The sequence below is a fragment of the Cebidichthys violaceus genome, unplaced genomic scaffold, assembly GCF_023349555.1.
Source record: "Cebidichthys violaceus isolate CVI_PGR_0920_01 unplaced genomic scaffold, fCebVio1.0.p SCAF_32, whole genome shotgun sequence".
Classification (NCBI taxonomy): domain Eukaryota; kingdom Metazoa; phylum Chordata; class Actinopteri; order Perciformes; family Stichaeidae; genus Cebidichthys; species Cebidichthys violaceus.
In genome coordinates this window covers 2511100-2532336 of record NW_027176506.1, presented here as the reverse complement: position 1 = coordinate 2532336, position 21237 = coordinate 2511100, and the positions used below count along the sequence as shown (strand labels likewise).

The window sequence follows — 21237 nt, the reverse complement described above, 5'->3', positions numbered from 1 at the left end:
CTGCTCAACGTTTGATGTCTTACTGACGAAATTCTCTATTGTTAGGCATGTGTGTTAAGTCTTTGTCTCTTGGTAATAAAAAAAACTGAGTGTTCTGCTAAGAAGACGAAACAGCTACACTTTTACCAAGACTCTACCATACTGGTATGGGCACGACATCGGCTAAATTGTGGAAGAAACGTTTTCTTAAAGTACAAAGTTTTTAACGCGATCAATTAAACAGTAAACATTAGCCAAACACAAATTCTGGGCTCGTCCGGTAATTGGACCCCAGACCTCTCGCACCCTATGAGAGAATCATACCCCTAGACCAACGAGCCATTAAAACTGCTTAACGTTTGATGTCTTCCTGACGAAATTCTCTATTGTTAGGGATGTGTATTAAGTATTTGTCTATTGGTAATAAAAAAATGATGGGAGTTCTGCTAAGAAGACGAACCAGCTACACTTTTACCAAGACTCTACCATACTGGTATGGGCACGTCATCGGCTAAATTGTGGAAGAAACGTTTTCTTAAGGTGTAAAGTTTTTAACGCGCTCAATTAAACAGTCAACATTAGCCAAACACAAATTCAGGGCTCGTCTGGAAACTGAACACGGGACCTCTCGCACCCTAAGCAAGAATCATACCCCTAGACCAACGAGCCATAAAAGCCATTTAAGGTTTGATGTCTGACTGACGAAATTCTCTATTGTTAGGCATGTGTATTAAGTCTTTGTCTCTTGGTAATAAAAAGATGCTGGGAGTTCTGCTAAGAAGACGAACCAGCTACACTTTTACCAAGACTCTACCATACTGGTATGGGCACGACATCGGCTAAATTGTGGAAGAAACGTTTTCTTAAAGTACAAAGTTTTTAACGCGATCAATTAAACAGTAAACATTAGCCAAACACAAATTCTGGGCTCGTCCGGTAATTGGACCCCAGACCTCTCGCACCCTATGAGAGAATCATACCCCTAGACCAACGAGCCATTAAAACTGCTTAACGTTTGATGTCTTCCTGACGAAATTCTCTATTGTTAGGGATGTGTATTAAGTCTTTGTCTATTGGTAATAAAAAGATGCTGGGTGTTCTGCTAAGAAGATGAACCAGCTACATTTTTGCCAAGTCTCTACCATACTGGTATGGGCACGACATTGGCTAAATTGTGGAAGAAACGTTTTCGTAAGGTACAAAGTTTTTGGCTCGCTCAATTAAACAGTCAACATTAGCCAAACACAAATTCTGGGCTCGTCCGGGATTTGGACCCAGGACCTCTCGCTCACACAGTGAGAATCATACCCGTAGACCACTGAGTCATTAAAACTGCTTAACTTTTGATGTCTTCCTGACGAAATTCTCTATTGTTAGGCATGTGTGTTAGGTCTTTGTCTCTTGGTAATAAAAAAAATGCTGGTTGTTCTGCTAAGAAGACGAACCAGCTACACTTTTACTAAGTCTCTACCATACTGGTATGGGCACGACATTGGCTAAATTGTGGAAGAAACGTTTTCTTAAGGTACAAAGTTTTTGGCTCGCTTAATTTAACAGTCAACATTAGCCAAACACAAATTCTGGGCTCGTCCGGGATTTGGACCCGGGACCTCTCACACCCAAAGCGAGAATCATACCCCTAGACCAACAAGCCATTGAAACTGCTTAACGTTTGATGTCTTCCTGACGAAATTCTCTATTGTTAGGCATGTGTGTTAAGTCTTTTTATCTTGGTAATAAAAAAATGCTGGGTGTTCTGCTAAGAAGACGAACCAGCTACACTTTTGCCAAGACTACCATACTGGTATGGGCACGACATTGGCTAAATTGTGGAAGAAATATTTTCTTAATGTACAAAGTTTTTGGCTCGCTTAATTCAAAAGTCAACATTAGCCAAACACAAATTCTGGGCTCGTCCGGGATTTGGACCCGGGACCTCTCGCACCCGAAGCGAGAATCATACCCCTAGACCAACGAGCCATTAAAACCAGTTAAGGTTTGATGTCTGACTGACGAAATTCTCTATTGTTAGGCATGTGTATTAAGTCTTTGTCTCTTGGTAATAAAAAGATGCTGGGTGCTCTGCTAAGAAGATGAACCAGCTACATTTTTGCCAAGTCTCTACCATACTGGTATGGGCACGACATTGGCTAAATTGTGGAAGAAACGTTTTCGTAAGGTACAAAGTTTTTGGCTCGCTCAATTAAACAGTCAACATTAGCCAAACACAAATTCTGGGCTCGTCCGGGATTTGGACCCAGGACCTCTCGCTCACACAGTGAGAATCATACCCGTAGACCACCGAGTCATTAAAACTGCTTAACGTTTGATGTCTTCCTGACGAAATTCTCTATTGTTAGGCATGTGTGTTAAGTATTTGTCTCTTGGTATTTAAAAAATGCTGGGTGTTCTGCTAAGAAGACGAAACCAGCTACACTTTTACTAAGTCTCTACCATACTGGTATGGGCACGACATCGGCTAAATTGTGGAAGAAACTTTTTCTTAAGGTACAAAGTTTTTAACGCGTTCAATTAAACAGTCAACATTAGCCAAACACAAATTCTGGGCTCGTCCGGGTATTGGACCCGGGACCTCTCGCACCCTAAGTGAAAATCATACCCCTAGACCAACAAGCCATTAAAACTGCTTAACGTTTGATGTCTTCCTGACGAAATTCTCTATTGTTAGGCATGTGTGTTAAGTCTTTGTCTCTTGGTAATAAAAAAAACTGAGTGTTCTGCTAAGAAGACGAACCAGCTACACTTTTACCAAGACTCTACCATACTGGTATGGGTACGACATTGTCTAAATTGTGGAAGAAACGTTTTCGTAAGGTACAAAGTTTTTGACTCGCTTAATTTAACAGTCAACATTAGCCAAACACAACTTCTGGGCTCGTCCGGGAATTGGACCCAGGACCTCTCTCACCCTAAGCGAGAATCATACCCCTAGACCAACGAGCCATTAAAACACCTCAACATTTGATGTCTGCCTGACGAAATTCTTTATTGTTAGGCATGTGTATTAAGTCTTTTTCCCTTGGCATTAAAAAAAAATGAGTGTTCTGGTAAGAAGACGAAACAATTACACTTTTACCAAGATTCTACCATACTGGTATGGGCACGACATTGGCTAAATTGTGGAAGAAACGTTTTCTTAAGGTACAAAGTTTTTGGCTCGCTTAATTTAACAGTCAACATTAGCCAAACACAAATTCTGGGCTCGTCCGGGATTTGGACCCAGGACCTCTCGCACACACAGTGAGAATCATACCCGTAGACCACTGAGTCATTAAAACTGCTTAACGTTTGATGTCTGCCTGACGAAATTCTTTATTGTTAGGCATGTGTATTAAGTCTTTTTCCCTTGGCATTAAAAAAAAATGAGTGTTCTGGTAAGAAGACGAAACAATTACACTTTTACCAAGATTCTACCATACTGGTATGGGCACGACATTGGCTAAATTGTGGAAAAAACGTTTTCTTAAGGTACAAAGTTTTTGGCTCGCTTAATTTAACAGTCAACATTAGCCAAACACAAATTCTCGGCTCGTCCGGGATTTGGACCCAGGACCTCTCGCAGACACAGTGAGAATCATACCCGTAGACCACTGAGTCATTAAAACTGCTTAACGTTTGATGTCTTCCTGACGAAATTCTCTATTGTTAGGCATGTGTGTTAAGTCTTTGTCTCTTGGTAATAAAAAAAATGCTGGTTGTTCTGCTAAGAAGACGAACCAGCTACACTTTTACTAAGTCTCTACCATACTGGTATGGGCACGACATTGGCTAAATTGTGGAAGAAACGTTTTCTTAAGGTACAAAGTTTTTGGCTCGCTTAATTTAACAGTCAACATTAGCCAAACACAAATTCTGGGCTCGTCCGGGATTTGGACCTGGGACCTCTCGCACCCAAAGCAAGAATCATACCCCTAGACCAACGAGCCATTGAAACTGCTTAACGTTTGATGTCTTCCTGACGAAATTCTCTATTGTTAGGCATGTGTGTTAAGTCTTTGTCTCTTGGTAATAAAAAAAACTGAGTGTTCTGATAAGAAGACGAACCAGCTACACTTTTACCAAGACTCTACCATACTGGTATGGGCACGACATCGGCTAAATTGTGGAAGAAACGTTTTCTTAAAGTACAAAGTTTTTAACGCGATCAATTAAACAGTAAACATTAGCCAAACACAAATTCTGGGCTCGTCCGGTAATTGGACCCCAGACCTCTCGCACCCTATGAGAGAATCATACCCCTAGACCAACGAGCCATTAAAACTGCTTAACGTTTGATGTCTTCCTGACGAAATTCTCTATTGTTAGGGATGTGTATTAAGTATTTGTCTATTGGTAATAAAAAAATGATGGGAGTTCTGCTAAGAAGACGAACCAGCTACACTTTTACCAAGACTCTACCATACTGGTATGGGCACGTCATCGGCTAAATTGTGGAAGAAACGTTTTCTTAAGGTGTAAAGTTTTTAACGCGCTCAATTAAACAGTCAACATTAGCCAAACACAAATTCAGGGCTCGTCTGGAAACTGAACACGGGACCTCTCGCACCCTAAACAAGAATCATACCCCTAGACCAACGAGCCATAAAAGCCATTTAAGGTTTGATGTCTGACTGACGAAATTCTCTATTGTTAGGCATGTGTATTAAGTCTTTGTCTCTTGGTAATAAAAAGATGCTGGGTGTTCTGCTAAGAAGATGAACCAGCTACACTTTTGCCAAGACTCTACCATACTGGTATGGGCACGACATTGGCTAAATTGTTGAAGAAAATTTACTTAAGGTACAAAGTTTTTGGCTCGCTTAATTAAACAGTCAACATTAGCCAAACACAAATTCTGGGCTCGTCCGGGAGTTGGACCCAGGACCTCTCGCACCCTAAGCCAGAATCATACCCCTAGACCAACGAGCCATTAAAACACCTCAACATTTGATGTCTGCCTGATGAAATTCTTTATTGTTAGGCATGTGTATTAAGTCTTTTTCCCTTGGCATTAAAAAAAAATGAGTGTTCTGGTAAGAAGACGAAACAATTACACTTTTACCAAGATTCTACCATACTGGTATGGGCACGACATTGGCTAAATTGTGGAAGAAACGTTTTCTTAAGGTACAAAGTTTTTGGCTCGCTTAATTTAATAGTCAACATTAGCCAAACACAAATTCTGGGCTCGTCCGGGATTTGGACCCAGGACCTCTCGCACACACAGTGAGAATCATACCCGTAGACCACCGAGTCATTAAAACTGCTTAATGTTTGATGTCTTCCTGACGAAATTCTCTATTGTTAGGCATGTGTGTTAAGTCTTTGTCTCTTGGTAATAAAAAAAATGCTGGTTGTTCTGCTAAGAAGACGAACCAGCTACACTTTTACTAAGTCTCTACCATACTGGTATGGGCACGACATTGGCTAAATTGTGGAAGAAACATTTTCGTAAGGTACAAAGTTTTTGGCTCGCTCAATTAAACAGTCAACATTAGCCAAACACAAATTCTGGGCTCGTCCGGGATTTGGACCCAGGACCTCTCGCTCACACAGTGAGAATCATACCCGTAGACCACCGAGTCATTGAAACTGCTTAACGTTTGATGTCTTCCTGACGAAATTCTCTATTGTTAGGCATGTGTGTTAAGTATTTGTCTCTTGGTAATAAAAAAATGCTGGGTGTTCTGCTAAGAAGACGAACCAGCTACACTTTTACCAAGACTCTACCATACTGGTATGGGCACGACATCGGCTAAATTGTGGAAGAAACTTTTTGTTAAGGTACAAAGTTTTTGACTCGCTTAATTTAACAGTCAATGTTAGCCAAACACAACTTCTGGGCTCGTCCGGGAATTGGACCCAGGACCTCTCGCACCCTAAGCAAGAATCATACCCCTAGACCAACGAGCCATTAAAACACCTCAACATTTGATGTCTGCCTGACGAAATTCTTTATTGTTAGGCATGTGTATTAAGTCTTTTTCCCTTGGCATTAAAAAAAAATGAGTGTTCTGGTAAGAAGACGAAACAATTACACTTTTACCAAGATTCTACCATACTGGTATGGGCACGACATTGGCTAAATTGTGGAAGAAACGTTTTCTTAAGGTACAAAGTTTTTGGCTCGCTTAATTTAACAGTCAACATTAGCCAAACACAAATTCTGGGCTCGTCCGGGATTTGGACCCAGGACCTCTCGCAGACACAGTGAGAATCATACCCGTAGACCACTGAGTCATTAAAACTGCTTAACGTTTGATGTCTTCCTGATGAAATTCTCTATTGTTAGGCATGTGTATTAAGTCTTTGTCTCTTGGTAATAAAAAGATGCTGGGTGTTCTGCTAAGAAGATGAACCAGCTACATTTTTGTCAAGTCTCTACCATACTGGTATGGGCAAGACATTGGCTAAATTGTGGAAGAAACGTTTTCGTAAGGTACAAAGTTTTTGGCTCGCTCAATTAAACAGTCAACATTAGCCAAACACAAATTCTGGGCTCGTCCAGGATTTGGACCCAGGACCTCTCGCACACACAGTGAGAATCATACCCGTAGACCACCGAGTCATTAAAACTGCTTAACGTTTGATGTCTTCCTGACGAAATTCTCTATTGTTAGGCATGTGTGTTAAGTATTTGTCTCTTGGTATTTAAAAAATGCTGGGTGTTCTGCTAAGAAGACGAAACCAGCTACACTTTTATTAAGTCTCTACCATACTGGTATTGGCATAACATTGGCTAAATTGTGGAAGAAAATTTACTTCAGGTACAAAGTTTTTGGCTCGCTTAATTAAACAGTCAACATTAGCCAAACACAAATTCTGGGCTCCTGGGGGATTTGGACCCAGGACCTCTCGCACAAGAAGTAAGAATCATACCCCTAGACCAACGAGCCATTGAAACTTCTCAACGTTTGATGTCTTCCTGACGAAATTCTCTATTGTTAGGGATGTGTATTAAGTATTTGTCTATTGGTAATAAAAAAATGATGGGAGTTCTGCTAAGAAGACGAACCAGCTACACTTTTACCAAGACTCTACCATACTGGTATGGGCACGTCATCGGCTAAATTGTGGAAGAAACGTTTTCTTAAGGTGTAAAGTTTTTAACGCGCTCAATTAAACAGTCAACATTAGCCAAACACAAATTCAGGGCTCGTCTGGAAACTGAACACGGGACCTCTCGCACCCTAAGCAAGAATCATACCCCTAGACCAACGAGCCATAAAAGCCATTTAAGGTTTGATGTCTGACTGACGAAATTCTCTATTGTTAGGCATGTGTATTAAGTCTTTGTCTCTTGGTAATAAAAAGATGCTGGGTGTTCTGCTAAGAAGATGAACCAGCTACACTTTTGACAAGACTCTACCATACTGGTATGGGCACGACATTGGCTAAATTGTTGAAGAAAATTTACTTAAGGTACAAAGTTTTTGGCTCGCTTAATTAAACAGTCAACATTAGCCAAACACAAATTCTGGGCTCGTCCGGGAGTTGGACCCAGGACCTCTCGCACCCTAAGCCAGAATCATACCCCTAGACCAACGAGCCATTAAAACACCTCAACATTTGATGTCTGCCTGATGAAATTCTTTATTGTTAGGCATGTGTATTAAGTCTTTTTCCCTTGGCATTAAAAAAAAATGAGTGTTCTGGTAAGAAGACGAAACAATTACACTTTTACCAAGATTCTACCATACTGGTATGGGCACGACATTGGCTAAATTGTGGAAGAAACGTTTTCTTAAGGTACAAAGTTTTTGGCTCGCTTAATTTAATAGTCAACATTAGCCAAACACAAATTCTGGGCTCGTCCGGGATTTGGACCCAGGACCTCTCGCACACACAGTGAGAATCATACCCGTAGACCACCGAGTCATTAAAACTGCTTAATGTTTGATGTCTTCCTGACGAAATTCTCTATTGTTAGGCATGTGTGTTAAGTCTTTGTCTCTTGGTAATAAAAAAAATGCTGGTTGTTCTGCTAAGAAGACGAACCAGCTACACTTTTACTAAGTCTCTACCATACTGGTATGGGCACGACATTGGCTAAATTGTGGAAGAAACGTTTTCGTAAGGTACAAAGTTTTTGGCTCGCTCAATTAAACAGTCAACATTAGCCAAACACAAATTCTGGGCTCGTCCGGGATTTGGACCCAGGACCTCTCGCTCACACAGTGAGAATCATACCCGTAGACCACCGAGTCATTGAAACTGCTTAACGTTTGATGTCTTCCTGACGAAATTCTCTATTGTTAGGCATGTGTGTTAAGTATTTGTCTCTTGGTAATAAAAAAATGCTGGGTGTTCTGCTAAGAAGACGAACCAGCTACACTTTTACCAAGACTCTACCATACTGGTATGGGCACGACATCGGCTAAATTGTGGAAGAAACTTTTTGTTAAGGTACAAAGTTTTTGACTCGCTTAATTTAACAGTCAATGTTAGCCAAACACAACTTCTGGGCTCGTCCGGGAATTGGACCCAGGACCTCTCGCACCCTAAGCAAGAATCATACCCCTAGACCAACGAGCCATTAAAACACCTCAACATTTGATGTCTGCCTGACGAAATTCTTTATTGTTAGGCATGTGTATTAAGTCTTTTTCCCTTGGCATTAAAAAAAAATGAGTGTTCTGGTAAGAAGACGAAACAATTACACTTTTACCAAGATTCTACCATACTGGTATGGGCACGACATTGGCTAAATTGTGGAAGAAACGTTTTCTTAAGGTACAAAGTTTTTGGCTCGCTTAATTTAACAGTCAACATTAGCCAAACACAAATTCTGGGCTCGTCCGGGATTTGGACCCAGGACCTCTCGCAGACACAGTGAGAATCATACCCGTAGACCACTGAGTCATTAAAACTGCTTAACGTTTGATGTCTTCCTGATGAAATTCTCTATTGTTAGGCATGTGTATTAAGTCTTTGTCTCTTGGTAATAAAAAGATGCTGGGTGTTCTGCTAAGAAGATGAACCAGCTACATTTTTGTCAAGTCTCTACCATACTGGTATGGGCAAGACATTGGCTAAATTGTGGAAGAAACGTTTTCGTAAGGTACAAAGTTTTTGGCTCGCTCAATTAAACAGTCAACATTAGCCAAACACAAATTCTGGGCTCGTCCAGGATTTGGACCCAGGACCTCTCGCACACACAGTGAGAATCATACCCGTAGACCACCGAGTCATTAAAACTGCTTAACGTTTGATGTCTTCCTGACGAAATTCTCTATTGTTAGGCATGTGTGTTAAGTATTTGTCTCTTGGTATTTAAAAAATGCTGGGTGTTCTGCTAAGAAGACGAAACCAGCTACACTTTTACTAAGTCTCTACCATACTGGTATTGGCATAACATTGGCTAAATTGTGGAAGAAAATTTACTTCAGGTACAAAGTTTTTGGCTCGCTTAATTAAACAGTCAACATTAGCCAAACACAAATTCTGGGCTCCTGGGGGATTTGGACCCAGGACCTCTCGCACAAGAAGTAAGAATCATACCCCTAGACCAACGAGCCATTGAAACTTCTCAACGTTTGATGTCTTCCTGACAAAATTCTCTATTGTTAGGCATGTGTGTTAAATCTTTTACTCTTGGTAATAAAAAAATGCTGGGTGTTCTGCTAAGAAGACGAACCAGCTACACTTTTACCAAGACTCTACCATACTGGTATGGGCACGACATCGGCTAAATTGTGGAAGAAACGTTTTGTTAAGGTACAAAGTTTTTGACTCGCTTAATTTAACAGTCAATATTAGCCAAACACAACTTCTGGGCTCGTCCGGGAATTGGACCCAGGACCTCTCGCACCCTAAGCGAGAATCATACCCCTAGACCAACGAGCCATTAAAACACCTCAACATTTGATGTCTGCCTGACGAAATTCTTTATTGTTAGGCATGTGTATTAAGTCTTTTTCCCTTGGCATTAAAAAAAAATGAGTGTTCTGGTAAGAAGACGAAACAATTACACTTTTACCAAGATTCTACCATACTGGTATGGGCACGACATTGGCTAAATTGTGGAAGAAACGTTTTCTTAAGGTACAAAGTTTTTAACGCGATTAATTTAACAGTCAACATTAGCCAAACACAAATTCTGGGCTCGTCCGGTAATTGGACCCCAGACCTCTCGCACCCTATGAGAGAATCATACCCCTATACCAACGAGCCATTAAAACTGCTTAACGTTTGATGTCTTCCTGACGAAATTCTCTATTGTTAGGGATGTGTATTAAGTATTTGTCTATTGGTAATAAAAAAATGCTGGGTGTTCTGCTAAGAAGACGAACCACCTACACTTTTACCAAGACTCTACCATACTGGTATGGGCACGTCATCGGCTAAATTGTGGAAGAAACGTTTTCTTAAGGTGTAAAGTTTTTAACGCCCTCAATTAAACAGTCAACATTAGCCAAACACAAATTCAGGGCTCGTCTGGAAACTGAACACGGGACCTCTCGCACCCTAAGCAACAATCATACCCCTAGACCAACGAGCCATAAAAGCCATTTAAGGTTTGATGTCTGACTGACGAAATTCTCTATTGTTAGGCATGTGTATTAAGTCTTTGTCTCTTGGTAATAAAAAGATGCTGGGTGTTCTGCTAAGAAGATGAACCAGCTACACTTTTGCCAAGACTCTACCATACTGGTATGGGCACGACATTGGCTAAATTGTTGAAGAAAATTTAATTAAGGTACAAAGTTTTTGGCTCGCTTAATTAAACAGTCAACATTAGCCAAACACAAATTCTGGGCTCGTCCGGGAGTTGGACCCTGGACCTCTCGCACCCAAGGCGAGAATCATAACCCTAGACCAACGAGCCAATAAAACCAGTTAAGGTTTGATGTCTGACTGACGAAATTCTCTATTGTTAGGCATGTGTTTTAAGTCTTTGTCTCTTGGTAATAAAAAAAACTGAGTGTTCTGCTAAGAAGACGAACAAGCTACACTTTTACCAAGACTCTACAATACTGGTATGGGTACGACATTGGCTAAATTGTGGAAGAAACGTTTTGTTAAGGTACAAAGTTTTTGACTCGCTTAATTTAACAGTCAACATTAGCCAAACACAACTTCTGGGCTTGTCCGGGAATTGGACCCAGGACCTCTCGCACCCTAAGCGAGAATCATACCCCTAGACCAACGAGCCATTAAAACACCTCAACATTTGATGTCTGCCTGACGAAATTCTTTATTGTTAGGCATGTGTATTAAGTCTTTTTCCCTTGGCATTAAAAAAAAATGAGTGTTCTGGTAAGAAGACGAAACAATTACACTTTTACCAAGATTCTACCATACTGGTATGGGCACGACATTGGCTAAATTGTGGAAGAAACGTTTTCTTAAGGTACAAAGTTTTTGGCTCGCTTAATTTAATAGTCAACATTAGCCAAACACAAATTCTGGGCTCGTCCGGGATTTGGACCCAGGACCTCTCGCACACACAGTGAGAATCATACCCGTAGACCACCGAGTCATTAAAACTGCTTAACGTTTGATGTCTTCCTGACGAAATTCTCTATTGTTAGGCATGTGTGTTAAGTCTTTGTCTCTTGGTAATAAAAAAAATGCTGGTTGTTCTGCTAAGAAGACGAACCAACTACACTTTTACTAAGTCTCTACCATACTGGTATGGGCACGACATTGGCTTAATTGTGGAAGAAACGTTTTCTTAAGGTACAAAGTTTTTGGCTCGCTTAATTTGACAGTCAACATTAGCCAAACACAAATTCTGGGCTCGTCGGGGATTTGGACATCGGACCTCTCACACCCGAAGCGAGAATCATACCCCTAGACCAACGAGCCATTAAAACCAGTTAAGGTTTGATGTCTGACTGACGAAATTCTCTATTGTTAGGCATGTGTATTAAGTCTTTGTCTCTTGGTAATAAAAAGATGCTGGGTGTTCTGCTAAGAAGATGAACCAGCTACATTTTTGCCAAGTCTCTACCATACTGGTATGGGCACGACATTGGCTAAATTGTGGAAGAAACGTTTTCGTAAGGTACAAAGTTTTTGGCTCGCTCAATTAAACAGTCAACATTAGCCAAACACAAATTCTGGGCTCGTCCGGGATTTGGACCCAGGACCTCTCGCACACACAGTGAGAATCATACCCGTAGACCACCGAGTCATTAAAACTGCTTAACGTTTGATGTCTTCCTGACGAAATTCTCTATTGTTAGGCATGTGTGTTAAGTATTTGTCTCTTGGTATTTAAAAAATGCTGGGTGTTCTGCTAAGAAGACGAAACCAGCTACACTTTTACTAAGTCTCTACCATACTGGTATTGGCATAACATTGGCTAAATTGTGGAAGAAAATTTACTTCAGGTACAAAGTTTTTGGCTCGCTTAATTAAACAGTCAACATTAGCCAAACACAAATTCTGGGCTCCTGGGGGATTTGGACCCAGGACCTCTCGCACAAGAAGTAAGAATCATACCCCTAGACCAACGAGCCATTGAAACTTCTCAACGTTTGATGTCTTCCTGACAAAATTCTCTATTGTTAGGCATGTGTGTTAAGTCTTTTTCTCTTGGTAATAAAAAAATGCTGGGTGTTCTGCTAAGAAGACGAACCAGCTACACTTTTACCAAGACTCTACCATACTGGTATGGGCACGACATCGGCTAAATTGTGGAAGAAACTTTTTCTTAAGGTACAAAGTTTTTAACGCGTTCAATTAAACAGTCAACATTAGCCAAACACAAATTCTGGGCTCGTCCGGGAATTGGACCCAGGATTTCTCGCACCCTAAGTGAGAATCATACCCCTAGACCAACAAGCCATTAAAACTGCTTAACGTTTGATGTCTTCCTGACGAAATTCTCTATTGTTAGGCATGTGTTTTAAGTCTTTGTCTCTTGGTAATAAAAAAAACTGAGTGTTCTGCTAAGAAGACGAACAAGCTACACTTTTACCAAGACTCTACCATACTGGTATGGGTACGACATTGGCTAAATTGTGGAAGAAACGTTTTGTTAAGGTACAAAGTTTTTGACTCGCTTAATTTAACAGTCAACATTAGCCAAACACAACTTCTGGGCTTGTCCGGGAATTGGACCCAGGACCTCTCGCACCCTAAGCGAGAATCATACCCCTAGACCAACGAGCCATTAAAACACCTCAACATTTGATGTCTGCCTGACGAAATTCTTTATTGTTAGGCATGTGTATTAAGTCTTTTTCCCTTGGCATTAAAAAAAAATGAGTGTTCTGGTAAGAAGACGAAACAATTACACTTTTACCAAGATTCTACCATACTGGTATGGGCACGACATTGGCTAAATTGTGGAAGAAACGTTTTCTTAAGGTACAAAGTTTTTGGCTCGCTTAATTTAATAGTCAACATTAGCCAAACACAAATTCTGGGCTCGTCCGGGATTTGGACCCAGGACCTCTCGCACACACAGTGAGAATCATACCCGTAGACCACCGAGTCATTAAAACTGCTTAACGTTTGATGTCTTCCTGACGAAATTCTCTATTGTTAGGCATGTGTGTTAAGTCTTTGTCTCTTGGTAATAAAAAAAATGCTGGTTGTTCTGCTAAGAAGACGAACCAACTACACTTTTACTAAGTCTCTACCATACTGGTATGGGCACGACATTGGCTTAATTGTGGAAGAAACGTTTTCTTAAGGTACAAAGTTTTTGGCTCGCTTAATTTGACAGTCAACATTAGCCAAACACAAATTCTGGGCTCGTCCGGGATTTGGACATCGGACCTCTCACACCCGAAGCGAGAATCATACCCCTAGACCAACGAGCCATTAAAACCAGTTAAGGTTTGATGTCTGACTGACGAAATTCTCTATTGTTAGGCATGTGTATTAAGTCTTTGTCTCTTGGTAATAAAAAGATGCTGGGTGTTCTGCTAAGAAGATGAACCAGCTACATTTTTGCCAAGTCTCTACCATACTGGTATGGGCACGACATTGGCTAAATTGTGGAAGAAACGTTTTCGTAAGGTACAAAGTTTTTGGCTCGCTCAATTAAACAGTCAACATTAGCCAAACACAAATTCTGGGTTCGTCCGGGATTTGGACCCAGGACCTCTCGCACACACAGTGAGAATCATACCCGTAGACCACCGAGTCATTAAAGCTGCTTAACGTTTGATGTCTTCCTGACGAAATTCTCTATTGTTAGGCATGTGTGTTAAGTATTTGTCTATTGGTAATAAAAAAATTATGGGAGTTCTGCTAAGAAGACGAACCAGCTACACTTTTACCAAGACTCAACCATACTGGTATGGGCACGTCATCGGCTAAATTGTGGAAGAAACGTTTTCTTAAGGTATGAAGTTTTTAACGCGCTCAATTAAACAGTCAACATTAGCCAAACACAAATTCAGGGCTCGTCTGGAAACTGAACACGGGACTTCTCGCACCCTAAGCAAGAATCATACCCCTAGACCAACGAGCCATAAAAGCCATTTAAGGTTTGATGTCTGACTGACGAAATTCTCTATTGTTAGGCATGTGTATTAAGTCTTTGTCTCTTGGTAACAAAAAGATGCTGGGTGTTCTGCTAAGAAGATGAACCAGCTACACTTTTGCCAAGACTCTACCATACTGGTATGGGCACGACATTGGCTAAATTGTTGAAGAAAATTTACTTAAGGTACAAAGTTTTTGGCTCGCTTAATTAAACAGTCAACATTAGCCAAACACAAATTCTGGGCTACTGGGGGATTTGGATCCAGGACCTCTCGCACAAGAAGTAAGAATCATACCCCTAGACCAACGAGCCATTGAAACTGCTTAACGTTTGATGTCTTCCTGACGAAATTCTCTATTGTTAGGCATGTGTGTTAAGTCTTTGTCTCTTGGTATTAAAAAAAACTGAGTGTTCTGCTCAGAAGACGAACCAGCTACACTTTTACCAAGACTCTACCATACTGGTATGGGCACGACATCGGCTAAATTGTTGAAGAAACGTTTTCTTAAAGTACAAAGTTTTTAACGCGATCAATTAAACATTAAACATTAGCCAAACACAAATTCTGGGCTCGTCCGGTAATTGGACCCCAGACCTCTCGCACCCTAAGCAAGAATCATACCCCTAGACCAACGAGCCATAAAAGCCATTTAAGGTTTGATGTCTGACTGACGAAATTCTCTATTGTTAGGCATGTGTATTAAGTCTTTGTCTCTTGGTAATAAAAAGATGCTGGGTGTTCTGCTAAGAAGATGAACCAGCTACACTTTTGCCAAGACTCTACCATACTGGTATGGGCACGACATTGGCTAAATTGTTGAAGAAAATTTACTTAAGGTACAAAGTTTTTGGCTCGCTTAATTAAACAGTCAACATTAGCCAAACACAAATTCTGGGCTCGTCCGGGATCTGAACCCAGGACCTCTCGCACCCAAAGCAAAAATTATACCCCTAGACCAAGGAGCCTTTAAAAACTTCTCAATGTTTGATGTCTTTCTGAAGAAATTCTCTATTGTTAGGCATGTGTGTTAAGTCTTTTTCTTTTGGTAATAAAAAAATGCTGGGTGTTCTGCTAAGAAGACGAACCAGCTACACTTTTACCAAGACTCTACCATACTGGTATGGGCACGACATCGGCTAAATTGTGGAAGAAACGTTTTCTTAAGGTACAAAGTTTTTAACGCGTTCAATTAAACAGTCAACATTAGCCAAACACAAATTCTGGGCTCGTCCGGGAATTGGACCCGGGACCTCTCGCACCCAAAGCGAGAATCATAACCCTAGACCAACAAACCATTAAAACTGCTCAACATTTGTTGTCTTCCTGACGAAATTCTCTATTGTTACGCATGTGTATTAAGTATTTGTCTCTTGGTAATAAAAAAATGCTGGGTGTTCTGCTAAGAAGACGAACCAGCTACACTTTTGCCAAGACTCTACCATACTGGTATGGGTACGACATTGGCTAAATTGTGGAAGAAACGTTTTGTTAAGGTACAAAGTTTTTGACTCGCTTAATTTAACAGTCAACATTAGCCAAACACAACTTCTGGGCTCGTCCGGGAATTGGACCCAGGACCTCTCGCACACACAGTGAGAATCATACCCGTAGACCACCGAGTCATTAAAACTGCTTAACGTTTGATGTCTTCCTGACGAAATTCTCTATTGTTAGGCATGTGTGTTAAGTATTTGTCTCTTGGTATTTAAAAAATGCTGGGTGTTCTGCTAAGAAGACAAAACCAGCTACACTTTTACTAAGTCTCTACCATACTGGTATTGGCATAACATTGGCTAAATTGTGGAAGAAAATTTACTTCAGGTACAAAGTTTTTGGCTCGCTTAATTAAACAGTCAACATTAGCCAAACACAACTTCTGGGCTTGTCCGGGAATTGGACCCAGGACCTCTCGCACCCTAAGCGAGAATCATAACCCTAGACCAACGACCCATTAAAACACCTCAACATTTGATGTCTGCCTGACGAAATTCTTTATTGTTAGGCACGTGTATTAAGTCTTTTTCTCTTGGCATTAAAAAAAACTGAGTGTTCTGGTAAGAAGACGAAACAGCTACACTTTTACCAAGATTCTACCATACTGGTATGGGCACGACATTGGCTAAATTGTGGAAGAAACGTTTTCTTGAGGTACAAAGTTTTTGGCTCGCTTAATTCAACAGTCAACATTAGCCAAACACAACTTCTGGGCTCGTCCGGGATTTGGACCCGGGACCTCTCGCACCCGAAGCGAGAATCATACCCCTAGACCAACGAGCCATTAAAACCATTTAAGGTTTGATGTCTGACTGACGAAATTCTCTATTGTTAGGCAAGTGTAACAAGTCTTTGTCTCTTGGTAATAAAAAGATGCTGGGTGTTCTGCTAAGAAGATGAACCAGCTACACTTTTGCCAAGACTCTACCATACTGGTATGGGCACGACATTGGCTAAATTGTTGAAGAAAATTTACTTAAGGTACAAAGTTTTTGGCTCGCTTAATTAAACAGTCAACATTAGCCAAACACAAATTCTGGGCTCCTGCACGATTTGGACCTAGGACCTCTGGCACCTGAAGCAACAATCAACCCCTAGACCAACGAGCCATTGAAACTGCTTAACGTTTGATGTCTTCCTGACGAAATTCTCTATTGTTAGGCATGTGTGTTAAGTCTTTGTCTCTCGGTAATAAAAAAAACTGAGTGTTCTGCTAAGAAGACGAACCAGCTACACTTTTACCAAGACTCTACCATACTGGTATGGGCACGACATCGGCTAAATTGTGGAAGAAACGTTTTCTTAAAGTACAAAGTTTTTGGCTCGCTTAATTAAACAGTCAACATTAGCCAAACACAAATTCTGGGCTCCTGGGGGATTTGGACCCAGGACCTCTCCCACAAGAAGTAAGAATCATACCCCTAGACCAACGAGCCATTGAAACTTCTCAACGTTTGATGTCTTCCTGACAAAATTCTCTATTGTTAGGCATGTGTGTTAAGTCTTTTTCTTTTGGTAATAAAAAAATGCTGGGTGTTCTGCTAAGAAGACGAACCAGCTACACTTTTACCAAGACTCTACCATACTGGTATGGGCACGACATCGGCTAAATTGTGGAAGAAACGTTTTCTTAAGGTACAAAGTTTTTAACGCGTTCAATTAAACAGTCAACATTAGCCAAACACAAATTCTGGGCTCGTCCGGGAATTGGACCCGGGACCTCTCGCACCCAAAGCGAGAATCATAACCCTAGACCAACAAACCATTAAAACTGCTCAACATTTGTTGTCTTCCTGACGAAATTCTCTATTGTTACGCATGTGTATTAAGTATTTGTCTCTTGGTAATAAAAAAATGCTGGGTGTTCTGCTAAGAAGACGAACCAGCTACACTTTTGCCAAGACTCTACCATACTGGTATGGGTACGACATTGGCTAAATTGTGGAAGAAACGTTTTGTTAAGGTACAAAGTTTTTGACTCGCTTAATTTAACAGTCAACATTAGCCAAACACAACTTCTGGGCTCGTCCGGGAATTGGACCCAGGACCTCTCGCACACACAGTGAGAATCATACCCGTAGACCACCGAGTCATTAAAACTGCTTAACGTTTGATGTCTTCCTGACGAAATTCTCTATTGTTAGGCATGTGTGTTAAGTATTTGTCTCTTGGTATTTAAAAAATGCTGGGTGTTCTGCTAAGAAGACAAAACCAGCTACACTTTTACTAAGTCTCTACCATACTGGTATTGGCATAACATTGGCTAAATTGTGGAAGAAAATTTACTTCAGGTACAAAGTTTTTGGCTCGCTTAATTAAACAGTCAACATTAGCCAAACACAACTTCTGGGCTTGTCCGGGAATTGGACCCAGGACCTCTCGCACCCTAAGCGAGAATCATAACCCTAGACCAACGACCCATTAAAACACCTCAACATTTGATGTCTGCCTGACGAAATTCTTTATTGTTAGGCATGTGTATTAAGTCTTTTTCTCTTGGCATTAAAAAAAACTGAGTGTTCTGGTAAGAAGACGAAACAGCTACACTTTTACCAAGATTCTACCATACTGGTATGGGCACGACATCGGCTAAATTGTGGAAGAAACGTTTTCTTAAAGTACAAAGTTTTTAAAGCGATCAATTAAACAGTAAACATTAGCCAAACACAAATTCTGGGCTCGTCCGGTAATTGGACCCCAGACCTCTCGCAACCTAAGCAAGAATCATACCCCTAGACCAACGAGCCATAAAAGCCATTTAAGGTTTGATGTCTGACTGACGAAATTCTCTATTGTTAGGCATGTGTATTAAGTCTTTGTGTCTTGGTAATAAAAAGATGCTGGGTGTTCTGCTAAGAAGATGAACCAGCTACACTTTTGCCAAGACTCTACCATACTGGTATGGGCACGACATTGGCTAAATTGTTGAAGAAAATTTACTTAAGGTACAAAGTTTTTGGCTCGCTTAATTAAACAGTCAACATTAGCCAAACACAAATTCTGGGCTCGTCCGGGATCTGAACCCAGGACCTCTCGCACCCAAAGCAAAAATTATACCCCTAGACCAAGGAGCCTTTAAAAACTTCTCAATGTTTGATGTCTTTCTGAAGAAATTCTCTATTGTTTGGAATGTGTGTTAAGTATTTGTCTCTTGGTATTAAAAAAATGCTGGGTGTTCTGCTAAGAAGACGAAACCATCTACACTTTTACTAAATCTCTACCATACTGGTATGGGCACAACATTGGCTAAATTGTGGAAGAAAATTTACTTCAGGTACAAAGTTTTTGGCTCGCTTAATTAAACAGTCAACATTAGCCAAACACAAATTCTGGGCTACTGGGGGATTTGGATCCAGGACCTCTCGCATAAGAAGTAAGAATCATACCCCTAGACCAACGAGCCATTGAAACTTCTCAACGTTTGATGTCTTCCTGACGAAATTCTCTATTGTTAGGCATGTGTGTTAAGTCTTTTTATCTTGATAATAAAAAAATGCTGGGTGTTCTGCTAAGAAGACGAACCAGCTACACTTTTGCCAAGACTACCATACTGGTATGGGCACGACATTGGCTAAATTGTGGAAGAAACGTTTTCTTAAGGTACAAAGTTTTTAACGCGCTCAATTAAACAGTAAACATTAGCCAAACACAAATTCTGGGCTCGTCCGGGAGTTGGACCCTGGACCACTCGCACCCAAGGCGAGAATCATAACCCTAGACCAACAAACCATTAAATCTGCTCAACATTTGTTGTCTTCCTGACGAAATTCTCTATTGTTAGGGATGTGTATTAAGTATTTGTCTATTGGTAATAAAAAAATTATGGGAGTTCTGCTAAGAAGACGAACCAGCTACACTTTTACCAAGACTCAACCATACTGGTATGGGCACGTCATCGGCTAAATTGTGGAAGAAACGTTTTCTTAAGGTATGAAGTTTTTAACGCGCTCAATTAAACAGTCAACATTAGCCAAACACAAATTCAGGGCTCATCTGAAAACTGAACACGGGACCTCTCGCACCCTAAGCAAGAATCATACCCCTAGACCAACGAGCCATAAAAGCCATTTAAGGTTTGATGTCTGACTGACGAAATTCTCTATTGTTAGGCATGTGTATTAAGTCTTTGTCTCTTGGTAATAAAAAGATGCTGGGTGTTCTGCTAAGAAGATGAACCAGCTACACTTTTGCCAAGACTCTACCATACTGGTATGGGCACGACATTGGCTAAATTGTTGAAGAAAATTTACTTAAGGTACAAAGTTTTTGGCTCGCTTAATTAAACAGTCAACATTAGCCAAACACAAATTCTGGGCTACTGGGGGATTTGGATCCAGGACCTCTCGCACAAGAAGTAAGAATCATACCCCTAGACCAACGAGCCATTGAAACTTCTCAACGTTTGATGTCTTCCTGACGAAATTCTCTATTGTTAGGCATGTGTGTTAAGTCTTTTTATCTTGGTAATAAAAAAATGCTGGGTGTTCTGCTAAGAAGACGAACCAGCTACACTTTTGACAAGACTACCATACTGGTATGGGCACGACATTGGCTAAATTGTGGAAGAAATATTTTCTTAATGTACAAAGTTTTTGGCTCGCTTAATTGAACAGTCAACATTAGCCAAACACAAATTCTGGGCTCGTCCGGGATTTGGACCCGGGACCTCTCGCACCCGAAGCGAGAACCATACCCCTAGACCAACGAGCCATTAAAACCATTTAAGGGTTGATGTCTGACTGACGAAATTCTCTATTGTTAGGCAAGTGTATTAAGTCTTTGTCTCTTGGTAATAAAAAGATGCTGGGTGTTCTGCTAAGAAGATGAACCAGCTACACTTTTGCCAAGACTCTACCATACTGGTATGGGCACGACATTGGCTAAATTGTTGAAGAAAATTTACTTAAGGTACAAAGTTTTTGGCTCGCTTAATTAAACAGTCAACATTAGCCAAACACAAATTCTGTGCTCCTGCACGATTTGGACACAGGACCTCTGGCACCTGAAGCAACAATCAACCCCTAGACCAACGAGCCATTAAAACTGCTCAACGTTTGATGTCTTACTGACGAAATTCTCTATTGTTAGGCATGCGTGTTAAGTCTTTGTCTCTTGGTAATAAAAAAAATGCTGGGTGTTCTGCTAAGAAGACGAACCAGCTACACTTTTACTAAGTCTCTACGATACTGGTATGGGCACGACATTGGCTAAATTGTGGAAGAAAAGTTTTCTTAAGGTACAAAGTTTTTGGCTCGCTTAATTTAACAGTCAACATTAGCCAAACACAACTTGTGGGCTCGTCCGGGAATTGGAC

The 21237-nt window shown here is 40.7% G+C and overlaps 4 non-coding genes across 4 annotated transcripts; all 4 read right to left on the bottom strand.

Moving 5' to 3' along the window:
• Window positions 1-1887: 1887 nt before the first annotated feature.
• On the bottom strand, window positions 1888-1959 carry trnap-cgg (transfer RNA proline (anticodon CGG)). Its single transcript has one exon. It is a non-coding gene; the product is annotated as a tRNA-Pro (tRNA).
• A 7794-nt stretch (window positions 1960-9753) lies between these two features.
• Window positions 9754-9825, bottom strand: trnap-agg (transfer RNA proline (anticodon AGG)). Its single transcript has one exon. It is a non-coding gene; the product is annotated as a tRNA-Pro (tRNA).
• A 6809-nt stretch (window positions 9826-16634) lies between these two features.
• trnap-cgg (transfer RNA proline (anticodon CGG)) lies at window positions 16635-16706 on the bottom strand. Its single transcript has one exon. It is a non-coding gene; the product is annotated as a tRNA-Pro (tRNA).
• A 3855-nt stretch (window positions 16707-20561) lies between these two features.
• trnap-cgg (transfer RNA proline (anticodon CGG)) lies at window positions 20562-20633 on the bottom strand. The gene has a single exon. It is a non-coding gene; the product is annotated as a tRNA-Pro (tRNA).
• Between the last annotated feature and the right edge of the window lie 604 nt (window positions 20634-21237).